Here is an 18,235-nt window from a genome sequence, read left to right as displayed (position 1 = left end):
ACTGTCTTATATCAGTTTGGATGCCTGCTGCAATTTACTGAGAACTTAATAAGGCAAATCTAAGAAGACAGGGTTGTAGGAAAGAGGAGCAAGAATAGGTCAATTGCACCCTTCAGCATCCTTTCCTTGCTCATGGCTGATCCAACTCATTGCCCTATTCCCTTATTATGCCTATAGCTCTGTGTCTTATTTGTTCTAGAAATCTCACATTATATTAATTGAGCATATTCAGGGACTGTATCTCCACTATACTCTGGGCAAGAAACTGCTACACAATATAACCATCCCTGCCCCTCAAGCAAATGATGCTCTCTACATCCTATCATATATTGATTGACTGTTATTATGAAACTGCTTGCCCAGTTCTGGAGGCTCCAGTCAGGGGAAAGATCCTTCCTGTAGAGCCCTCTCAAATTTCTTTATGCTTCAGGCCCAATCTCCTCACTCTCACTTCATTAAACAATCTCAATGTCCCTGCAGTCAGTCTCACAAGCCTTTGCTACAATCTGTCCTCTCCTTCACTTTAGTAGAACCACCCCCATGGGGCAGACACATTACTAATGATGTAAAACAATAAACAATCTCTTGATAGAAGACCATCATCACATTTTGGTGTGGAAAAATGCTCAATGTCTTCTAATCCACCAGTTATATCAAAATCTACCTGTTCAATGAAGCTACAACAAGTGCATAAGGAGTGTAAGTGAACATATATTTATAAAAGTGCAAACTATATACGTTAATTGAACTCCTGCATTACACATATGCATTTTATTTTTCTTTAGCTATGACTACACCTAGATGCAACTCTGACATCCACAGCTGAGGTGGTAGCAGCCTATAGGCTTCCACATTGTTGACTGTGATGACATTGGTGGGCATCCTCATGGGGCCCAGGATCTGCTAAGTGTCTTCTGTACAAATGTAGGTGTACCCTCCTCAGTGTGATTTTCCATATGTGAAGAAGTCACTGGCAGAGTGGAGGTTGGGTATCAGGGCACCTCTGAAATATTCTAAAATAAAGATTTTGGTGTCCCTGGTCAGCACTGCTCCTGTCTACGTGTGCCCAATGGCATCTCCCTTGCACCTTGAGGTGAAGTGCTGCCTGGAGGATGTTCAAAGTATCTTATTCTCTTCTCACTCTTATCAGATGCAGAGCACCCATAGCTACAGCAATGGAAAGCAGAACCAAGTTCATAACTGAAAGTCACTATGTATTCTTTTGGACCTGAGTCTTCAAGGCAGCCACTATTGTTTTCATGGAGACAGCCAGGCACTTACACAGCAGAGCCATGACATCAGATAAAGCATGACATCAGAAAAGCCTTTCCAACTTTTATGGTAGTCTGCACCATGCTACTGCCTAATTTTCCTCAAACTATCTCTGCATCACCAATGGGTCTCATCTAGAAGCTCATCGTTTACATGAGACTTAGCAGCAACTTGGTCTCCAGAATATCAGTGACCTCTGTTGTTGCTTCTTCTGAAGGCTGTGGACTATACTATTCTGTACTATTCAGACTGTGTTTCAGAGCCTAAACTAGATAGCATGTCAACAGAGCTCAATGAATCTGTGCCAGTGGAGAGTGCAGTTGAGTGAAGTGCTGTGCTTCCTCTGAGAGTTAGGAGACATCCTCCCTAGAAATGCCGGAGCTGGAATTTAAGTATAACTCGAGGCGGATGTGTGGGGGTGAGACTATCTGTTCTTTTCTAGTACCTGTAGTAGAGAAGAAAAACAATTAGCTGCTGAATATGCAAATTCCCTTATCGAAACAATGTTCTCTCTGTTCACACATCTGACAACAACAGACTGGAGGCATTGTCATGAGCTTCCTATGAAAGAGTTATCTCTACATCTACACAGAACAGATCATAATCCTCCCCTTTCAGCTCTGCAACGTCTTCCTTGAAAAAGGTGAGGATTCATATATCTGGTAGAGTGGCACCTTTCCAGTGGATTTGGACCACTCCCTCCAGTTATGAATAATCTTCTTTTGCAGACAGACAAAGAGAAAGATCAGCGTTAATTTCAATAGGTGAATAAGCAATTCTGAAGCATGCATAATCATCACAGCTTCTGAGCCTCGTCAAACATTGACAACATGACGTGGCTTTCACGCATCCAGTGCACTTAATTCATTTACTGCAGACTTGCATGTGATCCTCTTCTATGACATGCCTCAATACAGGCACAGTTAGACTGTGTGAAGCTCCTATGGTGCAACTTATTGTAGAGCATAAGAAATCATCTAACTTGTTCCTGCACTGCAGCCAGGTAGTCGTCTCCACAGGGGTGCTAACCTCCACTGCTACCTTCATCCAGCTCAGCGTGGTTTGATGGGATGGTGCATTAAAGGGTTAATTATACCATTAATCTCATAGTAGCTACAAAGCATGTGCAGAAGGAGCTATGTCATAGTAATATCAAATCATGTGGAACTGGAGATTAATTTTCTAAGATTCCAAAAGATGTTCTCTCTTACCATACCTTGTAAGTAGTCGTGTTTAATAAAACCTTTTAAGATTCAATCAGTTGAGTGTGGACCTTATCTTACCACAGGAGGGCTCTTGCTACCATCTCCAAGTCAGAGAGTTGTTTTTTGTGAGTGGCCTTGAGAACTTGCAGCAAGGCACTACAAAACTCTGGAGCCACTCACTGTCTTCTCTGAGATATCCCTGGGAGACTTGAGGGTTTGGGTGCATTGATCTTTAAAATATCACAAACAAGTACAGAAAATAATCGAGAAAGCTAATAGAATTCTGGCCTTCATATCTGGAGGACTCGAGTACAAGGATGCAGAAGCTATGCTTGAGTTATACAAAACCCTGGTTAGGCCCCACTTGGAGTACTGTGAGTGGACCTAGGCACCAGATCTTAAGACGGATACATTAGCTTTGGAGGGAGTACAACATAGGTTTAGACAAATAATAATCGGACTTCAAAGATTGACTTATAAGGAGATATTATACAGACACCCCCATTTTCTCTAGAATTCAGAAAGATAAGGGGTGACCTCATCAAAGCCTTCAAGGTATTAACAGGAAAATACAGGGTAGATAGAGATGAACAATGCCACTGTTTTAGGATTCTAGAACTAGGTGCATCGTCTGTCAATTAGAGTCAGACCATTCAAAAGAGATGTTAGGAAGCACTTTTACACACAAAGAGTGGTAGATGATTAGAACTCTCCTCATAAACAGCAGTGGATGCTGGATAGTTGTTAATTTTAAATATGAGATAGATCATTTTCTGTTAAGCAAAGGTATGAAGGGACATGGCCAAAGGCAAATATATGAAACTGGGCTACAGATCAGCCATGATCTCATTGAATGGTGGAACAGGCTCAAGAGGCTGAATGGCCTACTCTTCTTCCGTTGTGTGGGCGTAGTTGGAGCTGATGAGACCTCCTGGCTTGCAGTAAGTGAATGGCTGCTCAAATGTTTTCTTAGTTTACACTGAACCTTGGATTTCAAAAGGTAGTATTCTGGGGTGGGACAACTTCTATCGGCCCGCATCACAAGCTTTGCTATTCTCCTGATGTTGTGAAACACCTCGGGCGACTGACTGTGTGGAGTTTGCACGTTCTCCCCGTGTCTGCGTGGGTTTCCTCCGGGTGCTCCGGTTTCCTCCCACAGTCCAAAGATGTGCAGGTCAGGTGAATTGACCATGCTAAATTGCCCGTAGTGTTAGGTAAGGGGTAAATGTAGGAGTATGGGTGGGTTGCGCTTCGGCGGGTCGGTGTGGACTTGTTGGGCCGAAGGGCCTGTTTCCACACTGTAATGTAATCTAATAATCTAATCTAATCTAATCAGATGCATTAACTGACTTTGACCATTGGAATAAAGCTATTAGCCATCTTGGAGCACTGTTGCCAGTTCCTCATAACCAGACTCCCTAGCTAGCTACTTATATTCCATTCTGAACGGGATAGAAAGTGAGAACTGCAGATGCTGGAATCAGAGTCAAAGAGCATGGCGCTGGAAAAGCACAGCCGGTCAGGCAGCATCCTAGGAGCAGGAGAGTCGACATTTCGACATTCCTGATAAAGAGCTCATGCTCAAAACATCCACTCTCCTGCTCCTCAGATGCTGCCTGACTGGCTGTGTTTTTCCAGCGCCACACTTTTTGATTCTGAAAGTAGTGTTCTATTACCAGACAGTAAACAAATAGAACTGGAACCAAACATACACGTGCTCACATTTTTATTTACAGAAACAGACTTACAAACATGCAACTCCCAACCAAACAGTTTCAGACTGTTACTATACAATACTTTTTTTCATATAAGTGAAGTGTTATCACACAATCAAAGGGCTTATCCCAACACCAAATCACTCATGGCAATTTTCATCAATTAACATTTATTAATATTAATAAATCACCTGTTTTCCAACTGTTTAATGTATGTGCAGAACCCACTAGAGGAATGCAAGAATACCAAACTGTTAATATACAGATACTTTCTAATGAGCCAGTTCAGAAATGTTATTACACGCCTCTAGAACAGATGGGACTTGAACCAAGACCTCCTCACTCAGAGGTAGGGACACTATTATTATCCCACAAGAACCTCTCTTTGTCACTATACATTTTAAATATTTTTCCTTTCTTTACATATTTTTCTAATCAATCTGTTCAGAGATGTTATTGCACACACCTCTGGAGCAAGTGGGACTTGACCTTGGCATCCTGGTTAAGGTGTAGGGACATTACCACTGCACCACAGAGAGCCCACAAATATGAAGTTGGAAGTAGTTTTTTAATTAACCTATTTAGACATGTTACAGCACACTTCTGGAACAGGTCTAAACACATTGAACCCAGGTCTTCTGGCCCAATGCCCCTTACTGCCACTATACATAAGAGCCCTAATTAATGCTCACTACCCGAATATAATTAAATACTCAACTATCGTACAACTTACAGAGATATCTGAGGGTCTTCACTGTGGAGCAATGGCATATCTCCTCTAACACTATTGTCTCCTATGTCATATGCATCATCCTGGAACTTTCTCTGTTTTGGTGTGCCATTTGTCATGTTTGAAATTCCAGCAATATGGTTCACTGCAGCTCCTCTTTAAGAGATAGACTGTTTGTAGGAAGAAAATGCTGGCTGCACCATATGCTCTTAACATAATAAAGTTTGGTCCCTGCTGAACACAGAGGCTGCTGGCAGCATGAGAAGAGAGGTAGCTGTGAGGAATGGGAAATATTCTTGGTAGACAAGGGGCTGTAAGGTTATTGGGAATAGGTGGGAATGTGGAGTAATCAATGCTGATTTCTTAAAATGGCAGAACAAGCTTAATGTTCCAAGAGGACTATTCTTGCCCCCAATTTGCATGTTTATACATCTTTGTAAATCATCTTGCCCATACAATGGGCATGTGATGAAGGTTCATAATATTTTGCTATTGTATGGAAACCTCCCTTCTAAAGTGCAGAAATTATGCAGAGGATTAGACTTGATTGATATTTCTGTATTGTTTTGATTAAGAAGGAAAGGGTTAGAGTGGAATCTTATAGGTGTCTGAGTGACGTGAATTATGGTGAGATGTGTGACAGAATCAGGCAAGAAACGTAGTAAGGCCCATCTTGATATAGGAACAACTTGTGCCTTTTTTTATGCTTTTCACAAGTGACATGGCAAAATCATCAATGGACAGTGGCAATTACCAACATTTTAAGGCAAGCTTCATGGCACCAGTCAGATGCACTCACATCTAAAGACTTGGCATCCGATATGCCTCGGCCTCTAAGAAATGTCACGGGACATGTTCAATCTATATAGAGGTCACTTAGAGTCACAGAAATGTACAGCATGGAAACAGACCCTTCGGTCCAACCTGTCCACACTGACCAGATATCCTAACCTCATCTAGTCCCATTTGCCAGCATTTGGCCCATTTCCCTCTCAACCCTTCCTATTCATATACATCCAGGTGTCTTTTAAATGTTGTAATTGTACCAGCTTCCATCACTTTGTCTGGTAGCTCATTGTATAAATGCACCACCCACTATGTGAAAAGGTTGTCCCTTAGGTCCCTTTTAAATCTTACCACTCTTACCCTAAACCTATGCCCTCTAGTTCAGGACTCCCCCACCTCTTGCTAACCCAGGGAAAAGACCTTGTCTATTTATCCTATCCATGGCCATAATATTCTTATAAATCTCTATAAGGTCACCTCCTCAGCCTCCAATGCTCCAGGGAAAACAGCTCTAGCCTATTCAGCCTCTCCCTGTAGCTCAAACACTCCAACCCTTAAACATTCTTGTAAATCTTTTCTGAACCTTCTCTCATTTCACACCATCCTTCTGATAGGAGGGAGACTAGAATTGTACACAATATTCCAAAAGTGATCTAACTAATGTCCTGTACAGCTGCAACATGACCTCCCACTCCTATACTCAATGCTCTGACCAATAATGGAAAGCATACCAAACACCACCTTCACTATCCTATCTACCTTCGACTCTACTTTCAAGGAGCTACGAACCTGCTCTCCAAGGTCTCTTTGTCCAGCAACGCTCCCTAGGACCTTACCATTAAGTGTATAAGTCCTGAGTGTGGTGCTGGAAGCAGGAGAATCGACGTTTTGGGCATAAGCCCTTCATCAGGAATCTGATTCCCAAAATGTCGATTCTCCTACTCCTCAAATGCTGCCTGACCTGCTGTGCTTTTCCAGCACCACACTTTCAATTCTGATCTCCAGCATCTGCAGTCCTCACTTTCTCTAGTATATAAGTCCCGCTCTGATTTGACTTTCCAAAACGCACTTAAATGCTACATCTGGGCTGCACTGCAGCTATTCATTGTAATGCTGCTGCAAGGACTCTGTGCTCAGGGACATTTAGCATCTCTGGGCCCTTTGCTTCCTCTCATAACACTCACACTTAGCTACGTAGATGCTCATAACATCCTGCTTTGCATTACCTTGCCTTGCCTTTTTGCACTTTGCGTCCACAGCTTAAGATGCCAGGCTCATAGTACTTTTAGAAACACAAAGCAATCTATTTGTTTAAATTGTGTGCAGGTTACTTTCAGAGAGTGAAGCAGGTCATTCAGGGAGAAAAGAACCCTGTCTCAGCAGAAATGCAGTTTCACAGTCTCTGAAACGGTTCGGGCAGAAGAAAATAAGTTCCAAGTCACTTAACGTCAGTAACAGAAAATCTCCAGAAACTGAATGCCATGGAAGAGGTGTTTCAGGAACTCCAGTTAAGAAATAAATCAACTGTGTTAACAGTCTGTTTCATGGTCTCAGAAAGTAATAGCATTGTATGAATACAGAGGAAACAACAATTCCAGCTGTTTCCACTGAACTTGTAACAATATGACTCTTCACTGAGGTTTGAATATCTGTGAGATTCTGGAGAAGGTAAAAGGATTTAATCTTTATATCAGATATTTGATGTAAGACCACTTCAAATAAGTTTTCTATGGTGTAATATTATACATACTTATTCACTGCATAATAAATTCATGTGTTCATTTGTTTAAAGTATATTGGTGTCCTCTTGTGAATATGACCAATAACTGACCATCACGGTAAACAAATTGCTAAAATAAAACATACGGTCTATTGAACTTGATTTCACACTGGGATATGACTTGTCCAGTATTATGATTAGCTGGGATCATAATAATGTAAATTAAGAGAAAGTACCATTCCTGGAGGACTGATAAAGGATTAACCCCCTCCAATTTAACATTCCACTATCTTGATTACTGGTCTGCTATGGTGAATGCCAAGACCATTCAAAACCTTAAAGTTTTTCTGGCTTCATGTTAAGCTATTTTGGCACAATTCACATCTGACTTAATGTTGTTGATATTTCTTTCAATGTGCAGTACTTTATACTTTACTGTATTAAGTTCCATTCTAATATCTTGCCTGTTTTTAGTCAACGTGCTTTTTAATCTCTGAACTGTCTCCCTTGGATCAATTGCCATCAGCTTGATATATCATCCACATTGCTCACGTTTTCTCATTTGTCTCAGGAGAAATATAAAAGCAACTAAAAATAGTCCGAAGGACTGTATTCACTACAGATTTTATTTGTCCTATCTCTTGCCTAATCAGTTAGGCTTTGAGAGTGACACTCAAATAACCTCCATGCATTGATCTTTCCAACTTACTTCAGACTGAGCGTCTATAGCTCTTCAGTCTGTCCTTGCATACATGTAGCTTGAACTGAAACAAATGCTTTTGTAATTGTTTATTGTGCACAACTTACTCCCTGGTGAAAAGAAACACAATTTTTCACTCAGCTTTCATAAGTATGCTAATAGCACCTGATTTTATCTCTCATACCATCAACTATTATTGCTCCAATTTCTCTTCTGGTTACAATTGCATCAATATATCAGATGCTCACACAGCCTAAACTAGATTGGGCTGAAATTTGATGTTTTGCTTAACCCCAAGATGCTTAAACCTAAGGTTACTTCTCATCTACATGGGGTCATTGAATGTATCAGCACAGAAACAGACCCATCGGTCCAACCCGTTCATACCAACCAAGTTTCCCAACTACACTAGTCCCACTTGCCGGCATTTGGCCCATATTCTTTTAAACCTTTCCTATTCATATATTTGCCTAAATACCTTTTAAATGTTGTCACTGTATCTACATCTATCACTTCCGCTGGCAGTTCATTGCACAAATGAACCACTATCTGTGTGAAAAAATCCCTTTTAAATCTTTCTCCTCTCACCTTAAAACTATGCTTCTAGTTTTGAACTCCCAAGCCCCAGGGAAAAAAACCTTTGCTATTCACCTTATCTATACATCTCATGATGTTATAAACCTCTATTAGGTTACCCCTCAACCTTCTATGCTCCAGTGAAAAAAGTCCCTTCTTGTCAAGCCTATCCATAACTCAAACCCTCCAGTCACAGTAACATTCTTGTAAATCTGTTCTGTACGCTCTCCAATGTAATAAGCTCCTGCCGATAGCTGGGTGACCAGAACTGTACATAGTACTCCAAAAGTGGCCTCATCAACATCCTGCAACATGACATCTTGATGCAGATAGTCATTAGAGCAGCGCAAGCTAGAATTATGTGTCAGGACCCTGTAGGATCCCAGACATATGGGAATTATCCAGGAAGTTGAAGATTCTGATCAGCAATTCCTGTGCATTTGAAACTCTCCAAAAACAACCTTTGCATTGGAGAATTCAGGTGGCTCCACTTCTGTTAAGAATACTCAGAAAAGGTTAAACAATTAAACAGTTAGACTAACTCTTGGGTAAGTATTAAGCTGACTGCACCCTCCCTTCCTCCTCCCCCACCTACGCCAGTTGACCTACCACATATAACTGCAACTGCACCATCCTCAATCCCTTACACTCCAGGACCCATGATCACATTCCTCTGACCAAACCTCCCCAGCTACTTAAATTCAACACGATTCCCCAACACTGCCTCACTCTACCTCACTTCCAGGGACCCTCCACTTCCCTGAAGTTGCAGAATTTAAAACCCTTTGTTAGACACCAGAAGGTAGCTGTCTTCTATCAGAGCTCATGACCACACTTTTTATGGAGAGATTTATTTCAGTTGACCATAAAATCACAACCGATTACTATCTCTCCACATTTATTTACCCTATTATCCTGAATTAATATATTCATCATGTATTCCTTCATTCCGTTAGGCATTTAGGCATCCCTTCAGACTTTATTGGGTGGTAACAATCTCTGGCCCATCGTGTCACCAGCATGTTGTCAGACTAAGAATCCCACATTGCCTCTGAGCCCTGTACCCACTGATAGCCAGTACCCACCCTGGGCTGGCCTTGACCCATGCATGATGACCTACCCAAAGTACTCCAAATATAACCTAGCACTTCACCCACCAAAGTAGCAGCCTACCCAACTGGCACCCTACTTACCTGGACTCTATGTATCTGTCGACCAAACCACTTGGCACTATCCTAATAACTCACAAAAGCATCTGGTCCACTTGGACCCAAATCTCTTAATCCATAAACACCCTAATTCAACACTCACTTTATGCACTTACCCACTCACAGCAGCTGTCCAAGTGTCTACTGCGCTACTGGATGTTTAGGTCTTAGCACACGGCAAGTGACTGCTGTAAAAGGAGATATGTTTTGAGGTCCTCCAACCATCTGGCACTTGGGGGGAGTTTGATTTTAGCTGTACTCAGCATTTCTGAAGGAATTCTCAGCTAGATTTGTGGAGCTCAGTATTAACATCAATCCAGCTGTGATTGTCACTCTTTGGAATGTCCAGGTCATCCCATCAGTCACTATTGGTCAACGCTAGATTATAGATTGATTGCCTCCTTATTTCAATTCTTCAGCCAGTGAAGCTTTAACCCAGTACTGAGTGAGCAGAAATCTCCAGTAATTAAATATTGGGAAGACGAAAGTCATTGCGTTTAGGCTCCAGGGAAACTCCACTCCCAAGCCATCAATTCTATTCCTTTTCCTTACAAGGTAAAGAAACCAGACTGTTTACAGCCTTGGGGACCAATTTGATTCTGAGATGAGCTCTGGTCATACATCAACACCCGCATTAAGATCATTCATTTCCACTTCTGAAATAATGCCAAATGTCATCCCGCAGCTCACTCACCTACCCAGAACACTCGCTCATGTTTTTGTTCCTTCTAGGCTTGGCTACTGGAGTCAGCATCTGGCTAGCCAACCAATCTTCCCTCCATGAATTTGAGGTCATCCAAAACCTTGCCATCTATGTCTTTACATGCATCAAGCCCAGTTTAGCGGTCACTCAGTCCTTGTGTAAAGTCAGGGTTGCATTCCTGTTAATTGCACCTTTAAGTGAAAATATTTGAAGTAAAGCTTTGATTCCCACAAACTAAGTTCTATAGGACATTCTTAGCAGAAAAATAATAAAACAGTGTAGCTGTATCCTCTAAGTTGAACTACTGTACTTGAAATGACTAAATTCCAACATTGGAAAATGAAATATCTGTTAAAATAAACTTTAAAATTCCAGCAGAAAAGAAAAATTCAATATTTCTATGGAAGACCCTCCAATTGTGGAGCTGGGGGCCACTGCATTTTGTTTGTGTTGGGGACAGATTCGGTCATCAAGCAGTGGGCTGCCTGCTGAGGCTGAGGCTGATGCTTCTTCTGAGTGACTGCCTGCGGCATCCTTTTTCTGGGAGTGGTAGCTGACAGCAACCCTTTTTGCTGACTGCCACCACCTCCAGGATCCATTCAGGCCATTGCTCAGCAGGTTGCTCCTTGTGGTCGCGATGGCATCTCCTTTTTGACCAGCACCTTGGTGATAGGGTGACTGCTGAACTCAGTCCTGCTGGTACCTATGGGCCAAGGGATGAGCTGCCAAGTATCCCGAGGGACAGTGAAAGCCACTTTCTGTGGGGTGTTTGTGGGGAATGCTATCGGACAGATGGCAGTTCTGGGACCTGGTTGGTGAAGGGTCCCTGTTGTGGATGTTGTGGATGCTGCAAATTGGAAGGCTGAGAGTTGCCTCAAGTCTACGAAGGGGAAAGGTCCCACCAAATGGCACAATACGCATCATATAATATACTGTTATAAATGATGATATGTTAAATCTTGCGACGCTGAACAAGGTTACAAGTATTTACCGAAATGTCATCCCTTTTCCTCAACCCAGCATTCCTGCCCAATCTGGTGAACAGGGCTTTTAAATGTTCTTATCCCATCACCCACATTCCTGCCTGCATCTCTTCCCTTCTGAGCTAAAAATAGCATTGAAATCTGCGACATGATATCTTCTCTGCTCTATCTACCCTAAACCATCCAAATCAGTAATATACTTTCATGTGAAGAGTGTTATATAAGTGTAATTACTTTTATTATACATATTCTGATCTACTGTTTCTATTCCAAGCACTTTGTAAACTGATTTACAAGACAGAGTGCTGTTATGCAATTCAATGTGGAAGTCTGTCAGTGGCATGATGTGTAGCTGCAGACATTAGCCTCAGATTAAAATTATGCCTTCTGAAAAAATAACTGTAGCTAACAGTCAAATGATTTAAACGCATGAAACATTTGTAAATTGTCAAACAAGAACAAATATTGCAAATAGTCAAAAATGAAGGTAAGTTATGTATATACCATATTCTTGCTGCAATGGCAGGTATAAACAAATTTTTCTCTCTGTAAACCTTTTCAATGTTTGCATATCTCCTCTTTGCAATCAGTACCCACTAAAAGCTTTGTAATAATTTCTGAAATGTTGTACTCAGGATAGATTGAAATCACTCAACTCTCCCAAAATGAATTTACTGAATTGTTATAATGTGAGACAAGTAATGAAGTGCAGCCACCTAGCACTGCTCATGAAATAATGGCTGGAGATGTTCTTGTAGTGAACAAATGATGTTCCATCATTGATCAACTAAATTTAGGCAGTTTCATTACATCCTAGCTACAAGGATTTCATTCATAATTATGGCTACCTTGAGAGTAATGAACATTTTCAGAGTTTGAATTGACTAGTCACCTTGCTCCTGAGTTGTGTGGGAGTGAAATAAACCAAAGATAAATAAACTGCTTGCCAAGAAATTATTTTGGATAGCAACAGATAGCAATAGTTGTGAAAAATTTAACACAACTCAATATGTAGAAAATATCCTAAGATTCAGTGCAAAGGAGGAGAGTAATTGGCAGCAAATAATGCCTGAAAATTGCTGATTATTGAAAGCTGACATTAATAAATTTATTTTGGAAAGGTTTTGAAAAATGCAAAGGAGTTAGTAATCCATAGGACATTGACAAGAAGTTTTTAAATATAACATTGATACAGTAAAATGTTTTGCCATTAAAGATGCTACAAAGAGAGAAAAACCACAGAGGAGGCCAGACAGAAATTTAAGGAGTGTAAGAATAGAAATGTAGACTAGCATTTTCAAATGAGTGCAAAAATCATACCAAACCTTGAGAAATGAGAACTAATCTAGATCAACAAGGATTAGGGGTGGAGTATTGGTCACATTGAGTGGTAACTTAATATGGGATAAGAGGATAATGGCAAAGGTTTGGATGACTGTGGGTTTAAGGAGGGACCAATAAAAAGAAGAACTGAAAATTCTTGATTTTGGAAATGAGTCAATGTATTTCTTGGGGTAGCGTGGGTGTAAGATAGGGTGCAGAAATAAGTGATCTTAGAGTCATAGGGTCATAGAGATGTACAGCATGGAAACAGACCCTTCGGTCCAACCTGTCCATGCTAACCAGATATCCCAATCCAATCTCGTCCCACCTGCCAGTACCCGGCCCATATTCCTCCAAACCCTTCCTATTCATATACCCATTCAAATGCCTCTTAAATGTTACAATTGTACCAGCCTCCACCACATCCTCTGGCAGCTCATTCCGTACACGTACCACCCTCTGCATGAAAAAGTTGCCCCTTAGGTCTCTTTTATATCTTCCCCCTCTCACCCTAAACCTATGCCCTCTAGTTCTGGACTCCCCGACCTCAGGGAAAAGACTGTCTATTTATCATGGATAGGATGTAGAATTTGAAACTCATTTCTGTGATAAACAAAATGTCCATCCAGTTGATTTAGCCAATATTGCAAGATAATTTCCCATGCTGAAATGATAGTTTCAGTCATCCTTCTTGGTCTTTAGGTCAAATGTGGGATATCCAGAGCCAACTGTTGCTTAACATCAGATAGATATATTTTTATTAAAAAAAAGGATGTCATCAGTATAGCCGCTGAAGATGTTTCTGTGTCTACACAGCCTGTCATAGATGGCAACAGATATTGTTGTTACCCGCGGTTGATGTCATCTTGAAGGTTTCTACATGGTTATTTAGCAAAGCTTTTGACAAGTCCCACAGGTCAGCCTGGTCAGAAAAGTAAAAGTCCATAGGATCCAAGGGCATTTGGCAAGTTAGACCCAAATTGTCAAGTGGCACCAAAGCATAGTGGTTAACAGCTGGTTTTATAGACGCTGTTTCCAGTGAAGTTCCTCAGAGGTCAGTACTAGGTCAGTTGCTTATCACAGATTTAGACTCAGATATGAATTAGAAATTAAGACTATGCAAGTGAAACAAAAGTTGGTTGTATATTTGATAGGTGAGGAAGGAAGTTGGAGACTAGCAGGAAGCAACCAATGGGTTGATCAGGTCGGCAAAAGAAAAGGAAATGGAATTCAATCCAGAAAAGTGAGAGATAGTATCTTTGAGGAGGTCACATGAATGCTGTAATACTGAGACAAACAGAGGAAAAACAAGTCTTGCAATACATATTGATAGATTTCTAAAGGTATCAGGACTAGGAATTAAGAATATGTGGAAGGTTGGATAGTGGGGGTTGCTTTAAATGGAAAGAGGGGAAGCTGAGACGAGATGAAATTGAGGTGTACAGAATGATGTAGCACCAAAATAGACTGAATAGCAATGATTGTTACTCTTAGCCAATGGGTTACAACCAGGAGGAAAGAATTTAAAGTAATTGGCAGAAAGATTAGACGGGATTTGAAGAAACCTCCTTCACTCAGAGGGTGGGAAAGGTCTGGAAGTCATTGCCTGAAAAGATGGTAACTGTAGAAACTTCTATTGCACTTATGAAATACTTCAATATGCAATTTGGTATTGCTAACAGATTAAAGTTAGAAAGTAGAGGTTGGCACTTACTTTTTTTTTGGCCAGCACAGATTTGATGGTCTTTTGCTGTGGAATACATTTTCTATTTCCTGCTGCCTTGGGAAAACAATCAACATAATCAAAGCCCTCTTGCATTCCGTTTATAATCTCTCTCACCCTCTTCCGTCAGGCAGAAGATACAAAAATTTGAAAACTTGTGCCAACAGACTTGTGCCAGCAGCTTCTTCCCTGCTGTTATCAGACTTATAAAGAGACGTCTCATGTATTGTAGTTGATCTTTCTCTGCATCTTCTTTGTAGCAGTAACACTATATTTTGTATTCTGTTCTATTACCCAGATGTACTTGTAGAGTCATACAGTCATAGATGTAAGTTATTGTCTGGTTAGCACGCAAAACAATACTTTTCTCTGTATCTCAGTACATGTGACAGTAGTAAATCAAACCAAATCAAATCAAATCAAATCAAACCTGTGTTTCACCACATGACCTCCCACATCTAACTACCTTACTGAGTCAAACAACCTTTTCCACATCTCCAGTAGTTTTATTAATTAACTAAATTGTTCAAGGAAAATAATTTTTGCTGCCTCAACTTCTTTTTGTCCTGTGCTTCTCATGTCAGTAGTCAAGAAGATAATCTTTCCATTTCTCAGGATACTTGGATTGTTGGTAGCACCTAGCAGGGGAAGTGCTGGTGTAGTGGTAAGGTTGCTGGACTAGTAATCCAGCACTCCTAGGCCAATTCCCCAAGAGCATGGGTTCAAATCCCACCATGCCTAAAGGCAACCATGAAACCACTGTTGGTTGTTGTAAAGAAATCTAATGACCTTCAGGAAAGGAAATCTGTCATTCTTACCTGGTCTGGCCTATATGCAGATCCAGACCCACAGCAATGTGGTTGACTCTTATTTGCTTTTGGGTAATTAGGAATGGGAGTTAAATGTTGGCCTAGCTAGCAACACCCACACTCAGTCAACAACAATAAAAAGCATATAGATGAGGATGAAGGGGGGTGGAGCATTAATGTATCCTTGAGTTTTGGTACAAGGAGGACTAGGTATATACAATGGGGTTAGGGTACTTGGAAATATACCAAGATTATTCCATTGAAGTGAGCCATGGAGTGGAGTAAGTAACAGAGATCAATGTTTTAATTAAACTAACCTACACTTAAGAGTTTACACAGAAATAGGCAGTTTGGCCCACATGGCTTATATCTCCTCCAAGTTTCCTTTCATCTCACTTCATCAAAACCCAATTTGCATATCCTTCTGTTCCTTTTTCCCTTGTATATTTAGAAGACGTTTATGTAAATGCTGTCAAGTATGCCATGTGATTCCAATCTCTTGCCAGTCCCTGGATAAGGAATTGACTGATGAATCCTTTCTTCGATTTGTTCATGACTATCTTATATTACGGCTCCTGGTTTTGAAAGTTGCCATAGAATCATCAACTAGTACAAAGTTAATTATACACCATATTTACAGGTACAGTGTGTACTGTTGGTGAATTTGGCCAGAGTGACTTTGGTGCAGGGTAGACATGGTGGAAGTCAGATTAGAACGCTTTGAGCAGCAATTATGAGAACTGAACATGAGGCTGGGAAGCAACAGCATTTTCAAGGATCTTGGCAGAAAGAGGAGGATAGTGATTGTATAGTGCAGCAGGGGATAGGTCTTGATGAGGGCTTTTGTAGTAGGGGCAATGATGGTAGTTTCAAAAAGTAGACAGACAGAGACTGAACATTTGGACTCTGAATAGTATTCATGTATTAGCATTTTTGCTGCACAACTTAATCCACTTTTACATTTTTGCACTCTATATCCCAGCAGCTCATAGAATATATATAACATCAGGCATTAAATCTTTAAAATTGACTTGCATGCCAGAAACAAAATGATTGAACATATTAAGCAACATTATATGCTAATTGTAGTGTGGACTTTCAATTGGATACAAACTAAAGCAACAACAGACTTGTAAGCAAGTCTTAGTTATATCCAATGCATTCAGTTTTCATCTGAACTTGACAAAGACATTACTTAAACTTGAGATGGTGGAATGTGCTTTAGGTTGGGTGGGATGGTGGGGGATTGGGTGAAGGTGAGGGGGGGGGGCGCAAGTTGGAATTGGGAGGTGAATGCCTACATTTTATGTGGATGGTTGTCCTTTTACAAACTAGATTTCTTCAGGATCTGATTTTTGGTTGAAAAGAAACTCGATTCCAGAAAATTATCATGTGCCCGGGTTCTTGGGAGACTCACAATCAGGAAATAAGGGTCAACAAGTTAAGTATAGGGGTGAGTATTTTCATTGTACAAAATGTTTTGTTTGAGAGTTTAGAACAAGTTGGAGTGAAGGAAGTATCTTTTTCATCAGAATTTATTTGAAATTCTGGGCATTGGCTAACGGGATTAAAACTCACAGTAACTGTAAGACTCTAATATAGCCAAGCTGCTAAGGGAAAGAATTTTAGATACAGACTCAAGAATTAAAAAGAATATTAGAGCCAAGAGTTGAATATGCTTCAGATATTAGATGCTAATTATGAATGGAGGTTTATAAGGTTTCAATAAAGTTTATAACCTTAGGATAGCGAGAAGAGATTTGAAGGGATGACATTTCTAGAAGTAAACAGAAGGCCGAGAAATCTCAGTTCATATATAAACCATTGGCACACACCAAGCAGTTAGTCTTCCAATTTGTGGTAAGTATGTGACTTAAGTTTTGGACAGTAAGTCAAATGGCTGAATGGGAAAATGGAATGATGATACATGATTTAGATAATAAGTACTAAATTCGTTATATTGTTGTGATATTTAGCACAACTGATTACTTAAGATAATGTATATTTATTAGCAATTATGTTAATTGATTTTGGTATGGTAAAATGTTTTAGTTTTACCCTGTGAAAATGTAGCATTTTGTTTTTGCAAATAGTTGGATTATTGATCCTTAAAAAAAAATTACTAGCTTTCATGTAGTGAAGCAGTCACAGTGGAAGTATGAAAATATGTTGAACTGATTCAACATACCACTATGGACCAAAACAGACAGGCACTGGAATTCTGAGGTAGGGAATTGGCTGTTTTCACACGCAGTGCCAGTTCATGGTTAGAACTTGGAGACCACCAATGTTCTGACCATTTGTAAACCCTTTAGAATTTCCATCACTTTTAGGGGATGGACTCACAAAGCAAATTTCACAGATGGGTCAACATACCATGCAATGCCTTCTCCATTTTGATCATTGATTAATGCTGAGTAGCAGTGTCATCTTTACATCCTTAGCAGCTAGCACTGAGACAGACGATGCGGCTCAAAGATACAATACGCGATATGGGTGAGATAGCAGTCCTGTGGGAAAAGGTTTGCAGCTCAGGTTAAATCTCAGTGCTGGCTGAGGTAGTCCCTAAGACTGCCTCTTTGCTTTGCTCTATAATGGTGCTCTGGCATAAGTTACAATAGTTGAGCCTCAGTGGGCTGTAGGAAAAGGCGAAAGTAAAGGACCACCCTGTATGGCCATTCACTGTAGCTGCCAAGATATCCAGATGTCTTGGATCTTTCCTGTTTCTGGGACCACACAGAAGCAGCCAAGAGAGAAGAGACTGGTGGGGAGGAGGCAACTG

The 18,235-nt window shown here is 40.6% G+C and overlaps 1 protein-coding gene across 4 annotated transcripts in view; it reads right to left on the bottom strand.

Annotated features, from left to right (window-relative positions):
- The window catches only part of sipa1l1 (signal-induced proliferation-associated 1 like 1), a 415,651-nt gene extending 397,688 nt beyond the window's left edge, over positions 1 to 17,963 (bottom strand). For all 4 annotated transcript variants that reach the window (XM_087990088.1, XM_043698149.2, XM_043698153.2 and 1 more), the window contains exon 1: positions 17,830 to 17,963. The gene's annotated coding sequence lies outside the window, so the exon portion shown is untranslated. The remainder of the gene's footprint in view (positions 1 to 17,829) is intronic.
- Between the last annotated feature and the right edge of the window lie 272 nt (positions 17,964 to 18,235).

Source organism: Chiloscyllium plagiosum, unplaced genomic scaffold (assembly GCF_037043375.1).
Source record: "Chiloscyllium plagiosum isolate Xiang-an unplaced genomic scaffold, Cpla_swu_hap1 HiC_scaffold_8, whole genome shotgun sequence".
NCBI classification, from domain to species: Eukaryota; Metazoa; Chordata; class Chondrichthyes; order Orectolobiformes; family Hemiscylliidae; genus Chiloscyllium; species Chiloscyllium plagiosum.
The sequence above is the reverse complement of the archived record's forward strand: the minus strand, read 5'-3'. Positions and strand labels throughout refer to the sequence as shown.